Here is a 15,151-nt window from a genome sequence, read left to right on the forward strand (position 1 = left end):
AATTCTTACTTTTCTCTAAGCAGAAAAAATATCTGACAAACCGGGCAGGAATTTTCTTCTCCTAGAAATCTTACAGTACTGTAAACAGCAACCCGAGAGAAAGCACATGGAGCTCATAGAAATCATTATATATATATATATATATTTTTTTTTTTTTTTTTTTTTAACTGCTCCTTTAGTGAAGTAACACACACTGCAACTATTATTATTGTTTAGTCTCACTCACTGACACCGCGGTTCTTAAGAGTGTTTAATCTAGGACTTGGGTGACTATTGACATTTAATGCTAATTAGCAACGTTAGCCTCATCAGCCTTGTAGTTGCTAATTAAAGAAGCAAAAAAAATAATGGCTGATTGATCAGACTCCACAAGACCTCTGAAGGTGTCCTGCTGTGGTGTATGGAGCACCAAGACTTACATTAGCAGCAGATCCTTTAAGACACACCTGTAAGGTGTGGGGTGGGCGGGGCCTCCATGAGCATCAGTGAGCCTTTGGTGCCCATGACCCTGTCACTGGTTCTCCGGGTGTCCTTTCTTGCAGCACATTTGGTAGGTACTGACCACTGCATACCGGGAACACCCCACAAGACCTGCCTGATGTTCTGGAGATGTTCTGACCCAGTCACTGTCGAGAACATCACAGTTTGGTGTCAGATTCTTACGATTGTCCATTTTTCCTGCTTCATCACCTTCATCACCTTCAAGAACTGCCTAATAGATCCAGCCCCCGGCTGGAGCTGCTGTAGATGAAGATCAGCAGTGTTTGAATGGGTTAATGTTATGGCTGATTGAATTCTGTCTGATGTATTGTGCAGCCCTAAAACACAGTAACTACCTGACTGGCTGATCGTCACTTTGGCAATTACACTGTGTGTGATTAACCGATTTGTCAAATGTGGTTATGTACCACACACCAACAGTGCACCATCCCACACACACAGATTTCAAGGTGTGGAACGATCACCTAAAATCACTGCTCTGGTATACCACACGACAGACACCTGCAAAAGCTTCTGAGGCAGGAATGATCCATAGAGGCAGCCACCAGACCTAGACAGATGTGGAGTATTCAAGCCCAGTTATTTTCAATATCCCCTGGCCTCCTGAGCAGAGGCATTCCCCTGATACTACTCTTCTCCTAAACCCATATAAAAGTGCCTGGTGGTTTCATGAAAGGAAAAGAACTCTTCCTCCCGCAGCTGAGGGATCTGAAGCGAGGCAGAGAATTGTCATAACACACAACACGGCTGATTCCTCACTGAACGAGTCTGCAGGAGCTGACTCAAGGCCAATATCAACTTACAGGGAAGGGACGAACACAGGCAGGTCCAGATTCATCTTTCACCGCGGCCGAAGGTCACACCGCATATGCAGGGCAGAATGAAATGCCGGTCGAAGTACAGGCGCTGCAGCGTACGCACGGGTTCCCCGAGGCACCGAGAAAGGCTCTGCTGCCCACTTCCTTAAAGCGGCTATTTTCAGTTTTCGCTTGACTGTAAAGGATAAGGTGATCCTGCTCGTGAACATGGGAGTCAACTCAGGTCACGCAAATATTAGAGTACAATTCAGTTCTACGAAACAGCCTTCCAGGAACAGCGAGGTTCATCTGCACCTGACTGAGGGCCAGATGTATCAAGGCCTTTAGCACACAGCAAAACAGTCTGTACAAATGCAATTTCTTTGACATGGCCAGTGACCCACTGCCTGCTCTCCAGGCAGTCTGATCTGCTCCACCATGCCAGCTTTGCATAAAGTAAGTGGCCTAAAAACTTTCTTAAGTTTACAGCATTTGCAAATACACGATATGTCCAAATATTTGTGGACAGCCCTTCTAATCAATGCATTCAGCTGCTTTAAGTTGCAGCCATTGCTGACACAGATGTGCAAATAAACAAACACAGCCTGTCTCCCTGTGCATCCCTGTAGAAAAGTACTGCCAATAGAATAGGACTCTCTGGAGCAGATAAAAATTATGGCTATACGCACCTATACGCACAATGCCTAACGCCAGGCATGGGCTATAGGGGTGTAGCCAAAGCCTCTTAGCACTGAGCTATGAAGCAGTGCAACTGTGTTCTCTGGAATGATGGTGGTGCACCATCCCACTTTTAGGCTGGGGAGTTGGGGAGTAGAAACAGTTGCTCTTATTGCACTCTTATTTTATATCCTTGATTAAAAAAAAAAGCAATGGGTAAGCAGGTGTCCCAATACTTTTGTCCACACAGTATATGAGCTTTTGTTTCAATACAGCCTAAATGATCCTACTGCATCTTTAATGCATACAGGAAGCACCTCAAATATGCTCCACTGTGGTAAATACGAAACCTCGACGTACACTATTTAGAGCTCCGCTGCAAGCGCTGCAAAGCAACTTTTCAGTTTCAGAGACAGCACGTCACGCTTCCTCCAAAACTCCTGTGACGCTGGGCCTCGGGCTGAAGCATGTTGTGGATCGCCGGTCAATCGGTCCTAAAACGGCAGGTCCTGAACGAGGCCCGGAACGAGCCTAAGAGGTGTTGAGCTTGGTGCGCTGGAAAGGCATACTGGGGCTCTCTGGCCTCCAGATCAAGTTGCAAACTCTGTGTGCTGCTATAAATAGCGCAGTAGGATATCACACTTACAGAGTAGGCTAATGGGGAGAGCAGCGGGCCAAAGAGCAGCCACGCACAGTCAAGTTACACTTCACGAGTTTTCCCTCCATGTCTCTCGATCCCTCTCTCACACCCTCCTTCCTACACCATTTGCATTTTGAATATCAACCTGCAGTGGCGTAAGCGGCCTAACGGGTCCCAGCAATTTTATACAAACTATGACACAATCGGCCGACACCGGAGTCCCTTTTCCTTTATCCACAGCTTCACAACAGGCCTGGAGAGGAAACGCAGCACTGAAAACAGCTTTAACCGACCTGGAATCAACTCCTAGTGACTGCTATCTCTCGCACACAACACAGAGTTAATCAGCTTGCGTCATCGTGGCCTTGGGGAGTTGACGGGAAACGGTGAATTAGGCAGGCACGGGCAGTACGGCTGTAAGAAGACAGTTGGGTTTGCTGGAACTTCACAGCCACTGCCGCTACTGTTCTAGTGACAACCAGCCGCCGTCCTTGATTATAGGTGTCGCCACAGCCTGATCCCACACTGCTGGAACGGAGGGCACTGCAAAGTACTGTGCAGTACCTCCACTGGAGAGATACAATATATGTCCGAAAGTTTGTGGACACCCATTCTGATGAATGCATTTAACCACTTTAAGTTAGACCCATTGCTAACAGATGTGCAGAAGTACTGTAGAGAAGAAGTACTGCCAATAGAATAGGACGCTCTGGAGCAGATAAACATCATGACCCTACTGGCACCATGCTGCCTAAAGCCAGGAGTGGACTAGAGGGCTATAGATAAAGGACTGAGGAGCTGTAGAAGAACGGAATGATGGTGGTGGAGCTCCATCCAGTACTTTTGAATTGGATTAGTTGGGGATGAGGTGGTGTTGTGATCATAATCCAGCATCCTGACCTCACTGACGCTCTTGATGCTGAATGCAATCAAATCCTCACAGTAATGCTCCTCCAAAATCTAGTAAAAATCCTTGGATCTCGGATGAGAAGAGATTTTTTTTTTAACATCCTTAATTTTAGAACAAACAATGAATGAATGAGCAGGTGTCCCAATACTTTTGTCCATGTAGTGGACCTGACTGCTTTCAGCTGGTAATGATGTTTAAGATCAGTATCAGTGAAGTAAAACACTTGATATGTTGTAAATATGATAATTATCACAAAACTAACTATATAACTTACAATGGGGGCCAGTCTACTTTGGGGGGGTGGGGGGGCTCCTTATTATATTACATTATTATATATTCTGTGTGCAATATGAATTAATACCTCTACATTTTAACCTGGAAAATAGTTTAATTAGTTACACAATAAGACAGAAAGGGAGTAGTATGCTTTACTGGCACACTGGCAGCACTGTCCTGGGCACAAAGCCGAAGGCACGAAACAATTGTGCCGCGGTTTTATTATTTGTTATTAGATTTATAGGCTTTTGTGTACCACATTTAGATGCAATATCAGTAGCTTACAGTTACTTATTACAGTTAATATTCCTATAAAACTAGAGCAAGACTCATCCAGCGCTCTGGGCTTCAGTTCACTGATCAGTTGCTCTGCAGCTCTTTTTGGTTGGTTTATCGTCATTTTGAGGAAAGTCGCTTGTACAAACATATAATATATAAATATATAACAATATAAACAGACAGCTGTGTTTCAGCTCGGCCGTTGCCCCTTGCTGTTATCCAGGGTTCGCTGCTGTGGCCTTTACAGTTCTCCAACCAATCACATCGCATTACAGAAATAACTGTGGGAGTGCGATAGCCATGCCAATCAACTACAGTACAACACAGCCTGGAGTGTATTACTGCAATTACACACAGAGAGGAGCCTGGGTCCACACTAAGGGCCGCACCACCCCCTCCTTGTCAGGGACAATAACTGTTACAGGTATATACAAGTCATCACATGCTATATCCTTCCAGTGGTGCAGGACCAGAGCCTACATCCGCCACCTAACCAGCACCACAAACACGGACAAAACGAAACAAAAACCAAACCAAACCAAACAAAACAGGGGGTCAGGGCTGGGTTCATAAAGGTCAATGCAGCCTTCAGTAAATTAAAGAATAGGAGACAATGTTGCCTCAAATTCTTTATTTTTGTTTTTTAAGTTAATTTTTAATTTTTTAATACTTAGGGCTGTGTTTTACTGAAACGTGGCTCCTGTCTTTCCTGTCCAGGAGAATGACTTTCTCTGCAGTAGAAAAATAAATTAGTACAAAACCTTTAAGATGGCTGGGCATTATTAGTGAAGAAATAGCATTGCGAAGGGCAATAATGGGGCAAATTGCGAAGCTGAGGCCCAGCATGCTAGAGAGACTGTCCATGACCTCCGGCCAAAAGTCAATCAATTGAAGATGGGCCGCGTGGACAAGCATTACTTCGACTAAATCCCATATAGTGAAGTTAACGGTTGTAAAGTGAGTTCTGTGGATAATTTATATTGCATTAACTAGAGTTTTGTATTACTGGTCACAGAGAGGAGTTTTATAGATTATTACTGATATTTATTATTAGATTTTGAATCCATGAAGGCGCAAAATCAGATGAACAATAAAGTGTATTTACACTCCATGACCAAAGCGTTACTGTATATCAGGGCTGAGGATCTCATAAGCTGTGTTCACATTACAAGCCTCGTTAATCGAATCCATGTTTTGGATCGGATCGGATCAGATCGGATTTGTCTATCTTGACGGCTTTGCAAGTGACCTGTATCGGTCTGTAACGTGACGGAATCTGTAGACGCACTAAGCGCATGCGTACAGACCAAAATACATGGCATGAAATCCGATCTGGCCGCTCATATTCATATGTATCCGATCTAGGACTTAAATCTCAGATCAGATGAGACAGATGTGACCCTGAAAAAATCAGATCTGTGTCACATTAAGGCCAAGAATCTGATTCAGCCTGGTGATGTGAACATAGACATACAGCTCTCCTGCCTGGTAATTCTGTTACAGGCGTTTAAGGCAGAGCGATACTTTAAGAGATTTGAGCGGAGTGCCATTATTTATTTTACTTTCCTTTACTTTCTAAATTTACCATTTTTTTAACTTAAGTGTACTTAGTGTATATTATATATTAGTGTATATAGTATTATACTTATTCTGTTTATTTTTTAATAGTGATATTTATAAGATTGTCGGTAAATGGAGGGACTGCACAGAAAGAATTTCATTAGTGTAACTGCTTGTTTCTGTTCTGCACGTGACAATAAATGCTTGATTCTTTAATTATTAGCTGTCACTCATAAAAACACCTCTCACACAATCACATCACGGGCTCAGAACTGACCATAGTACAATTACACAGCAATGCAATACAATAATGTCTACTTCCGCAGCACACCCGCACCAGAGTCTCATAGTACAGAACGGCCATGAGCGTCTTACTGCGATTCTTCCATGATTTTATTGTGATGTTAGGCTTCGATACCAAGGGAAGAAAGTTCATTAACATTCAGCAAAGAAAAACAGAACCAATCAGTCAGTAATCAGTGCTGTGTTTAAATACTGAGGAAGGGTCACACCGCTCTCTGCTCTCTACCTCATGGATTTGTTTCTGCTCATGTGTTCTTGAGTAGTCTAACCAGGTTTTAATGAAGGTTGGGGAGCGTAACTAGGGCTGCATGATATTGGGGGGAAAACTGGCATTGCATTTTTTTCATTTTGCTGCGATATGGATAATGTAATATTGTGATATGTAATGTTTTAAAAATACAAGAATTTTTACCAGATTTCACCAGATGTCCACGATATGACATGTTCTGATATGAATTAAATAAATTCTTTAGCATATATAAATAAGAACAGTGTACATTTTTCTTTTGAATGAAGCAGCAAAAACGTTAGCATGACATGTCTGATTAGGGCTGCCGCTGACAACTATTTTTCTATTGATTAATCTAACGATTATTCTGTCGATTAATCTAGATGATTTGAATTAAGCATTTAAAACTCCTTTTTTTGACACAACTAAAAAAATAAAGGCAAATAAAGGCAAAACTGCAGGTTTCAACAACACCTTTGTCACAACAGTTAGCAGTGCAGTGGGGTTTTCATATTCCTTATCAAAGTGTGTGATCCAGTGTATTTATAAAACAAAATAATAATAATAAAGTCATTATATGTGGTCTAGATCACGAGCACACTAGCCCTAAAGATTCTAGCCTTAATATTTACTCTTAGTCATAATTCTAAGTTCTAAGACAGCAGACAGACGACTACACCGCTTTAATAATGAGAGCATTAGAGGTTACAAGAAGTGGTTAATAAAGGCTGGTTCATTGCTACTGCAGACACGAGGCTAAAGTGGTGTAAATGCAGACGAAACAGCTGCGCGAGAGGGTCCACACAACACTCAACAATGGGAACAACATGGTCGGTTTCTCTTCAGGTGCTCGTGCATCACGGGAGTGCTGCTGTGGTGCCTTCCACACTTTGCTCGGTGAACAAACCACCTTTTTGTTTTGTGCTAAACTGCACTCACCTGTAGCCGCCATTGTTTTTTCTCCGAAAAAAGCTCTGAATGGATCGGACCGGACCAGAGCCAGATAAGTTGATAATGTAGGAATTGGAAGGGCTGATTTCCATGCCACAAAAAATAAAGGTCTATTCTATATGCAAGTGCTGTGGGGTTTACATGCTGAGGAAGGGTCATACAGCTCTCTGCTCCCTGACTGAATGAGTAGCTGCTCTTTCGTTTATGGATAGTTTAACTGCGTTTTGATGGAAGCCTTCTGTCATGTGGAACATCAGTGCCATGCGTCAAAACAAAGAAGAACACTCTGCTGCTCAAGGACAGTTTCACTGATTAGGAGTGTTTTGTTTAATCTCTGGTGGTTGTTGCTAAATGACAGGCACATAAGGCAGAATATCTTGCAGAGATACGGTCAGAGTGTCGTTATTGGGAAATACTGGCACTCATCGAATGCCTCTCAGCCAATCACAGAGCTTAGAACTAGAGTAAACAACATGTAGAGGTGTAATGGATCACAAAACGTTTTTAAAATTATGAATCCGATCATTTTTCAAAGATAAAAGGGAGACAAATCTGAGACAGTAATTTTAGTGTTCAGTTTGAAAGTATTTTGTGTTGCTGCTTTGTTTGTATTAGTGACTTTTATTTTGAACACAGTTCACTTGTAATAATTGAGAGTTAAATAAAATTGAATAAAAGAGTTTTTTGACGCAGTCTGTGTGTGATTGCATTTACATTAAATTTACATTTAAGGCGTTTAGCAGATGCTCTTATCCAGAGTGACTTACAAAAGTGCTTTGCTATTTAGTCAAGAAAAACCTCAGATAGTTTGAAAAGGCTAGAAATTGAAAGCTCCTCTAATCTTAGACTCTACTAAACACAAGTCAATATGGAGACCATAATACTCTACTCTTCACCCAAGTCCTCTCAGAAGAGGGTCTTCAGTCTGGGTTTGAGGACAGTGAGCGTTGGACTCTGCTGTTCGGACACCCAGGGGAAGTTTGCTCCACCACTTCGGTGCAGGACAGTAAAAAGTCTGGACACTCGTCTTCCGTGGATCTTAAAGGATGGCCGGTCGAGCCGAGCCGTACTTGAAGCTGGAAGGGCTCTTGATTGCCTCTCTCTGTGAGTGGAGTTCTCCTTGTTACTTTCAGCTACATGAGACTCCCACACCTCACACTAATATAACTCTGCTCTCCACTCACACAACAGATAACACCACTACCTGCCAGTGAGCTACCACACAACGTGGGAGACTGGGGTTCGATTCCCGGTCTGGGTGACTATACTGTGCTACACCAATAAGAGTCCTTGGGCGTCCAATTCTGCATCTATGATCCGTTACACTACTATCAACAAGTAAACTTAACTTTAACCCAAGGAAGCAACAATATTAATTAATATTAATATGAATATATTATGTATAATGTATAATATAATGTGCATAACTGACACTTTCTAAAAAAAGTGGAAGCTAATTTCTCCACAGTTATTATTCTCTGTCAATATCACGACCCTTTCTGATACCGATATTGAAACCTTGAGTATCGGCTAATACTGATCCAACATTTCTTCCTAAAAAAATCCACTACGCTGTTTTTAATTGAAGCGCTTCTCTTAAGATGAGTTCCTAAGAGTGGGTCAACATGCTCAACCACTACAACACCCCATCCACTACCCCACAGAAATAAATACACAGAGCAGGAGTTGCCCAGACAGCCATTCCCACTGATATTGATAAACACAATATGGACAAAAGTATTGGGACACCTGCTCATTCATTGCTTCTACTTCTGCTTTTGTTGGAGTAACTGTCTCTACTGCCCAGGGAAGGTTTTCTACTAGATTCTGGAGGAGCATTGCTGTGAGGATTTGATTGCATTCAGTGCTAAGTGGGTTAGTTAGGTTAGGATGTTGGATGATGATGATCACCACCCCACCTCATCCTCCCCAACTTATCCCAAAAGTACTGGATGGAGCTCCTCCACCATCGTTCCAGAGAACACAGTTCTTCCACTGCTCCACAGCTTCTCAATGCTGGGGGGCTTTATACCCCTCTAGCCCACGCCTGGCTTTATTAGGCAGCATGGAGCCAATAGGGTCATGATGTTGATCTTCTCATTTGTGTCATTTGTGTCAGAAATGGGGCCAACCTAAAGTAGCTGAATGCACTTATTGAAAGGGGTGTCCGTAAACATCTGGCGAAGAAACAGCCCTAGCAATACAGCACTAGTTTTGGTAGGGGATGGTAAACATCCAGATTGCAGGTTACAGAGAGTACAGTAAGTCTCCACAAACACGGCTGCAAGTTGCTGCAGCTCCTGTCCTGGACTGTAACAGTGAGGCTAAGCAATACTCAGCACACTACTGTATGTCACTGATAGCAACAGTTTAATCTGAATCATGTCATAACATTTACCTCCAGCAGCTGCCAGTGTGAGAGATAGCATGCCTGCCTGAGGAATGGGACTGTACAGGCCACAGCTCACAGCAGACATGGCAATTAAGTTAGATACAGCAGAAGCGAATGGAGGTTAGAGGACTTTGCTGTAATATCGTACAGGGGAGGTTATAATAGCCTTGTTTCTTATACTTATTTATAAATATATATGTGTGTATTATATGTGTGCATCGTGCCAGATACTGTACTATTAGAGCTGTGAGAATGGCATCCTATGGCCACAGCCTCCGCTACTGATAGCATAGCTCCACACGGAATCCTTCAAGTGTCTGCCCTGGCTGCACATCTAAGTTAACCAGCTAATAATCTTTAAAAAAACCAACAAAACGGGCCAAAAACGAAAGAAGTACTGGTCCAAAAAAGAAGTAAACATCTCGTCTGGCTCAGCCACACGCGGGCCTGATGTTTTCACTCGTCTGTCGTCAGCTCATTAGTGGAGAGGGCGATCCAGGTCCGGGAAGTCGGAATCCGCGCCAGGTTTTACTGTCTACTGCCGGAGCAGCCGCGCTCGCGCTGAGCTGCAGCAGAGCTGCCCGGGCAGCTGGAAGGAAAGCCTGGCGCGGATTCCGACTTCCCGGACCTGGATCTGTCATCATCTACTTAGCCAGTTAGCTGACGAGGCTAACTACAGTAGGCTCAATGACGTCGCCGCGCTCTCCTTCAGCTTTCTGCTCGGGCGGCAGGCGACGCGTTCAAGCGAGCCGAGGAAAGCGCTCCGTCCCTCGCTGGACGTTTCCCCCCGCGGACCACGCTGTCAGCCGGCGGTACCGAGTTGTGTTCGGACCGCGGGTCGAAACACACGCCAAGGGTTTAGTGCGAGCGCCTCTGTGTACGTGTTCCTACCCCATTCCGCCGCGTCTGGGAGAGCGAGGCCGGTGTCAAGAGTGACGGCCAGCCGACATCAGCCGAAGCAGCCACAGCCACCGCCACCACCGCCGCCGCCGCTGCTGCTTCGCCCTGGATCCCTCCTCCTTCTCCGGGGGCTCGCGAGAAGCACCCTCCGCCGCGCGACGCCGAGTCCCGAGCGCGCGGCCGCCGCTGCTGCTCAGAAGGGAGATGCTCGCGGGTTTGTTCTCGCTCGGCTCGAGGCGGAAGACGAGTGCCCGGGAAGACAGCAGATCATGACTCCACAATTGGAGACGGGGAAGGGCAGGACGCTGTGTGCATGTTACACACCATAGCCTAGGTACCACAACACACACACACACACACACACACACGCGCGCACGCACACACACACGCACGCAGCTGATGAAACGACTCAGACACCCACTCTAGCGCTGTTTGCTCAAGTCACCGGTTCACTTGCACACTTGTCTAGAGCAGCACCAGCTGCCACGTTTCTCCGGTTCTCAGACACACACCGTCCAAATGTGCCCCAAGCTTTAGAAAAGCAGGAGAACATACATGCAGGTCAGGCTGGTGATCACTGATTTTGTACACAGGGACGAGGATGATAATAATAATAACAATAATAATAATAATAACGATGATAAATGCACATTGTTATTATTATTATTAATAATATCAACAATGTTGTTGTTATTATTAATAATAATAATAATGTGCATTTATTGTTATTGTTGTTATTAATAATAATGTAAATGGTATTTATTATTATTATTATTATTGTTGTTATTATTGTTATTATTATTGATTCAACTTTATTTGTATTGTCACAAAGCAGCTTTACAGGAATCCATTATTATTATTGTTATTATTGTATTCAATAAAAACACGAGTATGACCAATGTATACTATTTTATAGCATGTTTTTAATATGAAACAATATTACACATTGGTCATGTTTTTTTAATGTTACTTATTTTGTGTATTGCACAATAATAACACTAGTAATAACAGCAACATGAATAATAATAATAATAATAACTGTAATAATAGTATAATACAATAGTAACAGCGATAACTATTATTGTTATTATTAGTTATTATTAGTTATGATAATGAATTGGCACCCTGTCCAGATGGTATTCCTACCTTGCACCATGAGTCCGCACCCCCATGACACTCACCAGGAGGAAGAAAATAAGCTAATAATAATAATACAATTATTATTATTATTAACAAAACAAAAAATAACCAGCATTGTCAGTATTTAGTATTTTATTGCTGGCATTAATTTTATTTATTTTTTTAAGTTACTTCATCCATGTTTAGACTTCAGCTACAGGGAACTAAAAACTGTGAAAATGTCTAATAGCCTGGACCTTTAGCACGCTTCCTCATAATTCCTATTTCCCCGAGTCAGAAACTCACAGACTCTCAAATCAAATAATAGGCCTCATGCTTGATTTTCTTCTCTCCAAAGCGCACTTCCCAATAAAAGAACAGGCCGGCTGCTTGATTCTCCTCTCTCTAAATGTCACCCAGGAATGTGGTGGCAATAATGAGAATCAATCTGTGAGGGGAGGCCGCTGCCTCCTGAGCTGATCTGCGATCAGTGTTGAGGAGCGTACAGTTTCCCCCTCATTTCACAGGTGAGCACTCCCTCTGGTGGTGCAGAGCACTGTAAAATCTCCTGGAGTCCCTGAAGAGCAGCCCCACTGACCTGTGCTGATGTACTGAAGTAGTCAGCTTTTGCTGCGGGAGGATGGAGCCAAGAGAACACAGAAATTGATGTAGCGTTCAGCGAATTAGTGTCTGTGTAGTCTGACACAGACCTAATGAAAACAACACGTCTTACCCATGTCCATGTGACAGGAGTGGGACAACGCTTGTGTCAAAAAACATGTTTTCCCCCAGTTTTCCATCAATTTACCAAAATGATTTGATTTGAGACAGCAGAAACAGTAATATATTAATATTTCCATCGCCCATCCAAAGCTAATATGTCAGAACTGTGCAACACACTAGGCACAAGCTTACCTTCTAGATCATTCAGTGACCTGTGACATTATGACCACCTGCCTAACAGTGGAATAGCCACCCTTGGCTTGGATGAGCCTTGGGAGAAGTCGTGGTATGGACTGTATTAGGGAGAGGGAAGGTGGTCATTATAGAGGTTAGCTGCTCTACAGTGGAGCTCGATTGATTGCTCTGTACCACTCGCTGAAGTCGTCATTCCCCTCTGGCATCAACAGCCCGTGGGACACCACTGCTATGCCGTCGGGAGGCCCTCACTGTGGGAGAAGTCCATTCTCAGTACACCTGCACTACAGCGGCTTCAGCTAACGAAGTAAACTATCAGAGTGAACTTCGGAGTTAGCCGTTTCCGAGATGGGAGATGAAGTGAAGAATGTTGATTAGCCTGCAACAATGGCACAAGTCAAGGTCTGGGATACAGCTCATCACATCCTGCTGCGTATGGGGCTGCATAGCCAGACCCCTCAGAAAGCCCATGGTATCCAGCAATAGTCAAATCCGCTCATCATGGCTCCTCTATAAAAGACACACACTGGCGAGAAGTGGCAGCCAGCTGTGTACCAACCCATTTCTGGGCATACAGACATACACATGCATGAATCCCCAGAGGAAACCTATTCAGACACAGGGTGAACATGGGAACTCCACCCAGACAGGGGCTTGAACCCAAGACCTCAGCAAGCCCTTTCACTGCACATATTATTAAATGCTAACATTGAGGAGGGATTTTGTCCCATTCCTCCCCGCAAGTGTTTTTCAATTCATTTCAGTATCTCCGGGACGCCTTGCCTCCACAGCTGTCTTCAGTTTATGTCACAGCATCTCAATTGGGTTAGGGTTTTGTGCTTTGAGTCATTGTCCTGTTGCCAAACCCAACGTCTCTTCAGCTTGAAGTCATAAAAAATGCTGCCCTTACTGTCTTATGTGACATGTTTTGATCAGCCTTTGAATTCATTATTTTTCTTTAGGGATTGGAAGACGTCCAGACCCTGAGGCAGCAGAGCAGCCCCAAACCATGATGCTCCCTCCACCATGCTTTACAGTTGGGATGAGGTTTTGGTGTTTTGGTGTGCTGTGTTCATTTTGTGCATTTGTGCTAAAAAGTCCCACTTTTATCTCATCTGTCCTTAGAACTTTTTTGCCAGGAGTGTTGTGTGGTCTTTTTCCTAAATGTTGTAACAGAGGACACCTCAGCAATGGATGGATGTGTATCCCAGTCCTTAGCGATGCTTTTGCAGCCATTTCCAGCTTCATGTATCTATATAACGTCTTCTTCTGAGCTCTTCTGGCGCTAACCAATCATAAACACTTTGGATGCCTTTATTTAATGTCTTATTTAATGAATCTAATCTCCTTAATCAAAACACCTTTTGCCAATTAGCTCTTGGGAGCAGTCCAGCCTGCACTGTGGATGTTTACTCAGTGTGCTCAATAAAAGACATGGGCAGTACAGTATAACAGTGCACCTGTCTGTGTGTTAGTTTAGTTAGATTGATCAGGACCACGTTTTATTAGCAGTCAGAGCAGAAATCCAGGTAATTCCAAAAGCTTCACAGTGAGCAGTCAGGTCTTGAAGGTGATAAAGGTGATGAAGCAGGAAAAATGGAATCTGTAAGAATCTGAGACACTTTGAGAAGAACCAAACTGTGATGTCTAGATAATGACTGGGTCAGAACATCTCCAGAACATCAGGCAGGTCTTGTGGGTGTTCCCGGTATCTACCAAATATGCTCCAAGTAAAGACAACTGGTAAACCAATGACAGGGTCAAGGGTGCCTAAGGCTCACTGATGCTCATGGAGGCCCCGCCCACCTCCCACCTTACAGGACTTAAAGAATCTGCTGCTAGTCTCGGATACTACAGGACACCTTCAGAGGTCTTGTGGAGTCCATGCCTTAAATGGTCAGAGCTGTTGTGGCAGCACAAGGACCAGGTGGTGCTAATGTTATAGCATATCTGTGTATATAACCAGAGTCTGTTGGGTATGTGTGTGTGTGTGTGTGTGTGTGTGTGAGCTCGTTTTTAGTATTTAAAATTTTCCAGTTGAGGAAGCGTTTATTGTAATTATACGTGAATGATGTAAGAGAGAGAAATTCAGGATGTGCATCATTTAATCATGCTGAGGAGAGAAGTTGCCTGCAGTACAGCAGGGCAGAGCGTGCAGGGCTCAGGCTGGGTAAATGAATGGCATTGTTTGGGAGTCTACATTAAACAAGGCTGTAAACTGACAGCGCTGTCTTTAAATACCTCTAACTCCAACAACTGCAGGTTCATATTCCTTCAGGAAACCCAGCCTCTGCTCTTTGTATCCCAGACAGGGTGTTGTGTTGCCAAGCCTGGAGGGGAGACTGGATGGAGGTGGGGGTGGGGGTGGTGTTTTATAGGGGGGGGTATAGATTGGTGATGGTGGTGGGGGAGTTATGGCTGTGGGTAAGGAATCCAAGTGGTTTAGCGGTCTAATGCAGTGCTGCTATGGCCCGGGATCATGAGTTCAAATCCTGAGCGTTGATGTTTTGCCATCAGCAGCCCGAGTCTGAGAGAGCACAACTGTCCATACTCTCTCCAGGTAGGTAGATGGCGCTCTCTCCCCTCATCACTTTTTAAAGCGATGTTGGCCGGCACAGGCGTCTGTTAGATGGTGTGGTGGAGCTGGGGACCCGGTGTTGTGACATATCCTAACCCCCCGACTGTAGCCGTCTTCACG

At 44.0% G+C, this 15,151-nt stretch overlaps 1 protein-coding gene across 6 annotated transcripts in view; it reads right to left on the reverse strand.

Annotated features, from left to right (window-relative positions):
• The window catches only part of bcl9l (bcl9 like), a 65,012-nt gene extending 54,249 nt beyond the window's left edge, over positions 1 to 10,763 (reverse strand). For 4 of the 6 annotated variants that reach the window (XM_072694735.1, XM_072694734.1, XM_072694729.1 and 1 more), the window contains exon 1: positions 10,408 to 10,763. The gene's annotated coding sequence lies outside the window, so the exon portion shown is untranslated. Of the gene's footprint in view, positions 1 to 419; positions 439 to 10,407 lie in introns of those variants that run through there. The other 2 variants (XM_072694736.1, XM_072694732.1) reach the window with 2 other exon arrangements.
• Positions 10,764 to 15,151: the final 4,388 nt, after the last annotated feature.

Source organism: Salminus brasiliensis, chromosome 13 (genome assembly GCF_030463535.1).
Source record: "Salminus brasiliensis chromosome 13, fSalBra1.hap2, whole genome shotgun sequence".
Classification (NCBI taxonomy): domain Eukaryota; kingdom Metazoa; phylum Chordata; class Actinopteri; order Characiformes; family Bryconidae; genus Salminus; species Salminus brasiliensis.